This window comes from Equus caballus, chromosome 2 (assembly GCF_041296265.1).
Source record: "Equus caballus isolate H_3958 breed thoroughbred chromosome 2, TB-T2T, whole genome shotgun sequence".
Taxonomy (NCBI): domain Eukaryota; kingdom Metazoa; phylum Chordata; class Mammalia; order Perissodactyla; family Equidae; genus Equus; species Equus caballus.
Genome location: NC_091685.1, coordinates 87,687,169 through 87,694,453, shown reverse-complemented (window position 1 = coordinate 87,694,453; position 7,285 = coordinate 87,687,169). Strand labels below are relative to the sequence as shown.

Here is a 7,285-nt window from a genome sequence, read left to right as displayed (position 1 = left end):
AGCCTACCTTACAGTGTTGTTATATGAAATAGACTTACAGAGATAGAAACAAACGTAAAGCCCCTGGCACATAGCTGGCATTCAATCCTTGTAGCAATTATCAGTGGTTAGGTGTCTGCTGGTTGGAGCCAGGCTGTCTGGGTTCTGTCTTATCATACCATTTAAGATTTGTGATTTGGGGCAAATTACTCTACCTCTTTGGGTCTGTTTCCTCATCTGTAAGATGGGATAGTAACAGTAGCTACCTTAAAGAGTGGTTATGAGTATTAAGTAAGTTAGTCAATGGAAAATGTCTAGAATGGAGTTTTGGCACATAATCACCACTCAGTAAATATTAGCTATTATTATTGTTATTAGCTACTGAATAATAAAGCAACTGTTTCAACCATGCATTGAGTCCAAATAAAGCCACAGATGTAATTTAATTTGTGTGCTAAAATAAAGTTGCACATAATAAATAGAGATGACTTGTCCTGGCATTGGGTGGCTCATTATCTAAAGGGCCTCCAGTCCTGTGTCCCTGGTCCCAAAGGTCCTTAAGCCAGGGATGGCTAGAGTGAGAACATTCGAAGACATTCTGATGTCAGGGCTCTGGGCCAAGTCCTGATTCTGCCCTGAAAAGTAGAAGCCCTAAATTGGGAAACAACAAGGGGAAGAGGCGGGGTGTGTTATCTCCTAATCAGCCTTCCTGACCTTGTGGGCATCCCCAAATAGCTTCAGACAGTATGGCCTTTCCATTTGGTGCCCAAACTGAGAACTTATAGAAAGTATTGAACTTTGCCCTCCTGACTTCTAATATTCTGATACTAGTTGCCTACCCCAACCAATGACTAGATTGACTGTGGAGACCTCCTAAGCCACTCACCAGCCCCGACTTTACCCCAGCTTGCCTTTGACACTAAGCTCCCTCTGGCTTGGGACTGCCAGCTTCATGCTCTGGAGTGGTTCCAAATTATAAGGAGGGCAGCATTGCCCAAGTGCTCAATGAATATTTGTTGAATGAATAACTAATCAGTGGGGGGTAATACAGTGAGTATATCTGTGTTTGTAGCATAGCATATATATGATACATGGAGGTAATACGTAGCTTCTGTTTTTTTTGTTTTTGTTTTTGGAGGAAGATTAGCCCTCAGCTAACTACTGCCAGTCCTCCTCTTTTTGCCGAGGAAGCCTGACCCTGAGCTAACATCCGTGCCCATCTTCCTCTAGTTTATACGTGGGACGCCTACCACAGCATGGCTGCCAAGCAGTGCCATGTCGGCACCTGGGATCCGAACCAGCGAACCCCGGGCCGCCGAGAAGCGGAACGTGCGAACTTAACCGCTGCGCCAGTAGCTTCTGTTTTTAAAGGTAATATCTCATGTTTGCTACCCTCCCCTAGGCTCATGTTCTTGCATTGTTGTGGTTTAGTGTTTGTGTCTCTTGTAAAAGACTGTGAACCTCTTGAAGGCATGGGACTTATTTTTCTCACCTATAATATTTGAGGAGTGGATGAATGAATGAATCTATCCATTCAACAAATATTTGCTGAACTCCGAACAGTGATCTGGAGATATAGCAACGCTCAAGACAGATGAGGTCTGTGATCTCATGGAGCTTACATTTTAGAGGAGGAGACAATCCATAAATGAGTAAATGAACAAGGTAATTTCAGATAGTGAATGCAATAAACCCCTCATAAATTCCATCAGTGCAAATTTCTTTGGCATTTTCTCATAAGGAAAACGTAGTGTGTAATTTGTCCCTGAGTGCCTTCTCTGTGCAACAGATCTCTACAGAGGGAAGAAGTATAGAGTGCAAGGATTTATCTAAATTACTAAACTGTAATGATCTAGTCCTCCAAAATGAGACAAGCGGCAGCACTGCTTAAGTGTTTTAGCTTGGCCTGCAATTTGCTAATCAGAGGCTGGAGGTGACATGCCATAAAACTACACAGGCTTTTAACTGATAGGTTTACAGAAGGTTCAGCAGCAAATCTGTGGTCTGTAATTGAAGTTTAAAGGCACAGATCTCAGGTCATTTAAATAAAAAGCTCAATATTGCTTCCACCTTCTCCCTTTTCTAAAAATTGAAGGAAAACATCTGTCTCAGAAATAATCTGATACCGGTCTGTAACTCCCAGTGAAGAAAAAAATTGAGAACTATTGACAACCAAGTCCTTATCCATAGCACTTTTAACTTATAAGTGTATGTAAGAAAAATTCTTTCTTAAAAACATGATCAACGTATTTTGGAAATACAACTCTATGTGTCTAAATGACAAAAGGAAAGCAAACTTAATTAGCCTAGACCAAATTTCACCCTTTGATACACACAGGTAACTCCCACTGAGATAATTATACAAAAGCTAAGGCTGTGTTTGGATCTCAGAATAATATGTTTTTTCTCAAGAGCCGCAGTTGATCTTTAGCATGTGTGCGTGTTCTCTGTACATAGTGTTTGTAAGTATGTGTAGTGTGTCTGTGTCTCTATCTACTGCCTAGGAAAAGAAGGGTTTTGAAAACTGAATGACTGAGTAGAAATTAGGGCTAAGAGGATGAGTACTCACTTTCCTTCTTGTTAAATGATTTCTGCTTGTGGCCTTCAGAAAAGCTTATGTTTTAGAGGTTTGTGTGTGTGTGTGCACATGCGTATGAGGATCCTCCTCTCATCCTCTGTGATTAGAGTCTATAGGTGGCCAAGAAGTGGGATAAATAGGAAATGGAGCCAGGAAACCGAAATGTCACCAAATAGGGTGCTTCCACGAGTGTTTCCCTCCACCAGCATTGCTTGGTTTCCTTTCTGACCTCTGTTCTGTAGAAGCTGAACCAAGGAAGGAGCAGAAGGAAATAAGAAAGGCTACTGCTTATCTTCCACAACCATAGTCCTCATGTTCAAAATAAAGCTTCAGAATCTTGGGATGAAGAGCATTGACATTTTGGGGGAGGGGTGTACTTTTAACTTTGTATTAAGTCAAATTCTGTGATGTGATACAAATAAATTACACATTTCATCCTACACATCCATGAAAATAGTGAGAATAAATTATCCAAAGAGATTACTCCTTAGAAAAGAGCTGTTATACAATTTCTACTCTTGCCCTTAATGTTTCACTTAGATTGATATTCAGAATGTTATCAGAACACATTGATCCAAGCGAGATACTGCCCGAGAATCTCAGTTATCGTTTACTTTCCTTATATACTTCCACATGCATTTATGAAGCTGAAGGAAGCACATGTGTGCAAATAGACAGACAGACGAACACATGATGCTCTGTCTCATGCAGTGCAATCCTATTGACAGGCTAGTTTCTAGTAGGTGCCCAGTCAGTTGGTTTCACAGCTTAGCTATTCATCGTCAGACAGGGGGTCTGTGTTTCCCCCATGCACTTCCAGTTTGCAGAATAGTGCCAGACTGGCATCTTGTCTTGTGACTTGATAACAGATTCCACTAATAGCACATCCAGTGGTACTCACATCCAGTCCCACTCAGTGTGGGGGGGAATCTGGCAGTTAGTGCCAGCCTGAAGAACTGCAAGGATTGGGGCACACACATGCCTGGTCACGTATAAGGAGGCGGCAGTGAATTCACACCCTTTGTGTGCACAAGGAATTGCAAAAGGGAGTTTTGAAACTGAAAAGATGAGGGAGGATAATGGGTAAAGACTTTCCTGATAGCTGCCATCCTCACTTTGTGAAATCTGGGGTGAAACAAAATCACCATTGTTTCATGAGGTTGGGACCATGCCTAGCTCTGTGCTCTATTTATCCCTCAGCACATTGCTAGTTCTCAATGATTATCATTATCATTATTAATGATGGTAATACTTGACAACATGGTAAATAACTTGAAAAGAGCTAGTTTCCTGAAGAAAAAAAATGTCACTGTAATAATAGCTCTTTTACACCGTAATAAATAGCACATTTGTGTCTTGGTATTTTAAATTATGTCTTTGTTTGCCGAGGCTGGAGGGCATAGGGTGCAATTTTGAAATCCAATAAGTGAACAAATGAATTAGCATTAGGAAAAGGGGACATGTTAATCAAAACCAGCCATTTGGACTTCGGGTCCTTAATTGCATGTAAATTTTCTGTTTTACTTTTTTCTTTCTAATATCACTTATTTCTGGATTTGCAGAGCTAGCGTTATCCGTAAGAGGATGAGAATGTTGCTTACTGGGTGCTGAGGTTTTAGGCTATGCCACATAAAATAACTCATGAAGGAATACCCTTTAATAGATGTGAAGCTGAAAAGGCAAATGTACCAGAAGCAAGGACTGAGAAGGACCCTGCAAGCTCCTGACTCACCCAGCTTCTCTCTGACTTTGATCAGTCGATAGTAGGAGCAAGAAGACAGACCTGGATAACCAGCCTCTGAAAAACAGAAGGTTAATATGTTTTTTTCCAGGAGACTTGCCAAAGATCCTGCTCAATAGTCTGATTGAGAAAAATTTATGTGTTTCCCCCTACCTGTATCTTGAAACATTTTCCTGCATGGTAAATATATTTACCTTGGTAAATAATTTCAATTAAACTGGAATTAGAAAAAAAAATAACATTTTCTGCAATGTGAAACAATAGCTCAAACTTTTTTGCCTCTCCTCTTTCTGTGATTTACAATGACATCTAATACTGGAATAAAAACTCGAATATGATCTATGAAGCTTGAAGTGCATTTCTTTTAGAAATGGTTTGGCATGAATGTATTTGTGCAACCGAACTCATTTGTTTTAAAAGATGGCAGAGTAAATTTTAACTAGAAAACCCCTTGGAATTCCAAATACACATTCTCTGGGGGTATACCTTTATTTTAAGAATCTGGTACAAAAAGATAGGAATCCGTTTCAACTAAGAAAGCCTTTCTTGAATTAACAGCTTGGTAGATAAAGTGTCTTCTTGGTGGAAGTAATAATAATGAAGATGATAATATCTCCTTGAGCAACATCCCCCTTTCTCCAATGAGCACCAGTAGCTGGCTGTACTGCATCTACAGCTTATGAATTTACCTTGCTCCCTGATGCCTCATTTCCTTGGGCTCCTTTGCTTAAGGCCCTAAAAACATACTTGGAGAAGCATTGTTCCATCTCCTGTTTTCAAGCTTTGTCATGGAGTCCTCATTTCCTTTACCTATACCATTGGAACACTCCTTGCCCTACACTTTGAGTTCCATCATGGTCCACCATGGGCTCGATTTTCTCTCGGAGCCATTAAACAGTTTCTGAGTATGGAGGAGCCTCTCTTCTAGGTCTGCTGCATTGTTCTGGCTGAACTGGGGACTTCATGCAGCTGCTGCCTCTGACCACTTCTGCACCACTTGGACTGAGCGTCCCACTTCCTGTGCGAGGGTCTTTTCTCCCTCCACTGTGCTTCCCGGTACTGTGTGAATGCGCTGTTGAAGCACTCCTTGTGTGGTACTTGTACGAGTTTCCTAGGGCTGCTGTAAAAGATCACACAAACTGGGTGGTTTAAAACAACAGACATTTTTTCTTGTATGGTTCTCGGGGCTAGAAATGCCAAATCAGGGAGTCAGCGGGGTTGGTTCCCACTGGGGTTCTGAGGGAGAATCAGTTCCCTGTCTCTCTCCTAGGTTCTGGTGCTTGCGGGCAATCCTTGGTCTTCCTTGGCTTGTGGCAGCAGAACTCCAGTCTCTGTTTGCTTCTTCACATGGTGTCCTCCCCTGTGTGTGTCTGTCTCTCTTGTCTTTTTCTTATAAGGACATCAGTCATATTGGAGTGGGGCCCACCTGCTCCAGTATGATGTCATCTTAACTGCTGTAGGGGAGGAAAAGCAATTTCTCCTGCACCCGTTTGAGTTCTTAGCTGAGATGTAATAAAAAGGTAATGAGAGAAAAACAAACAGTAGTTTATTAGCATGTATACCTCATGTATACATGGGAGATACCCAGGGAAAAATGAGTAGCTCCCCAAGGTGGCTTAGAATTCAGGATTAAATGCCATCTTTTGTGTGTGTGTGTGTGAAGAAGATTGGCCCTGAGCTAACATCTATGCCAATCTTCCTCTATGTTGTATGTGGGATGCTGCCACAGCATGGCTTAATGAGCAGTGTGTAGGTCTGCACCCAGAATCCGAACCCACGAACCCCAGGCCACTGAAGCGGAGCATTCAAACTTAACCACTACACCACCAGGCTTTCCCCTGAATGCCATCTTAACAGGGAAACAGGAGGGGAGATGTTGGCCTCTGAGGTGGGAGTAAGTGATTTTTAGGAAGATGAATGAGCCCTTAGAAGAACAGATGGGAGGTATGTTGGTTTGTGACAAAGTTTGTCCGGGTGTGGTGTCCACTTCTAGTGTTTTCTCCCGTGATGAGAGTTAGTCTTCCCTGGTTGATGAAACTCCTGGGGAGGGGATTCATGACAATTGAGTTCCTTTTGTCATTAGGTAGATAAGGGAGTTCACAGAAAGACTCTCCCTGCATTTGCTGTTTTTCAAGTGCCTACAGCTCAAAATAATATGCCAAAGTGGCTATTTTGAGATGGTATGTCCTGAACTCCTACAGTCATATTTTGGGGTGACATTCTACTACCCTTCACCTGATTATGTCTACAAAGACCTTATTTCCAAATAAGGTCCCATTCTGAGGTGCTAGTGGTTAGGACTGCAGCATATCTTTCTGGGGACACAATTCAACTCACCACAGTGTTATAATCTTTGTTTACATTGTCACCTTTTCCTACTGCGCTGTGAGCTGCTTGAGGACACTTCTTTGTCAGCTGTATATATCCTGGCACCTGGTACATTGCAGTGCTTGATAAATAATGACTGATAAATGAGTAAGCAAGCGTATGTATTCACAGTCATTGGGTTGGGAGTTGGGGAGATGTTGGTAATTGATAGAAAAGGGCCCCTGACTCCTGCTTGGGTGTCTAGAATTCATAATTCTGAAAAATATTGACTGTAGTAGGTAGAAACACTACAATTTCACATTGTAAAACCAGTTTCACTATTTCAATAAACCTGACAGAAATGGTACATGTGTCCACAGAAAGGCTGCACAGGCTAGCCAAAAAGTCAAGTTTCTTTGCTTTTAACTCAGAATTCATATTAGATGGGAACTGAGGTGTGGCTCAGAAAAGCTAAAGCTCAGAGCCTTCTCTGCCTAATGACGTTGCAGAGTCAGTTTGCAGGAGCCAACTTCTAAGCTGAGTGGTCTCTTCCAGAGCCCCGAACAGAAGGTGGGAGCAAGAGCTCACATTTGCTATTGGTGTTACCCTCACCATACTCATTAATCTACAGCAACTACCCTTCTCTCGTTCAAAGCTGGTCTGTGGACTCTCTCTCCTCT

General features: G+C 41.9%; 1 long non-coding RNA gene across 1 annotated transcript in view; it reads left to right on the top strand.

The window, feature by feature from the left end:
- The first annotated feature begins 894 nt into the window (after window positions 1-894).
- The window catches only part of LOC138923289 (uncharacterized), a 51,354-nt gene continuing 44,963 nt past the window's right edge, over window positions 895-7,285 (top strand). Inside the window, exon 1 of the long non-coding RNA XR_011436739.1 lies at window positions 895-1,350. This is a non-coding gene — a long non-coding RNA (uncharacterized lncRNA). The remainder of the gene's footprint in view (window positions 1,351-7,285) is intronic.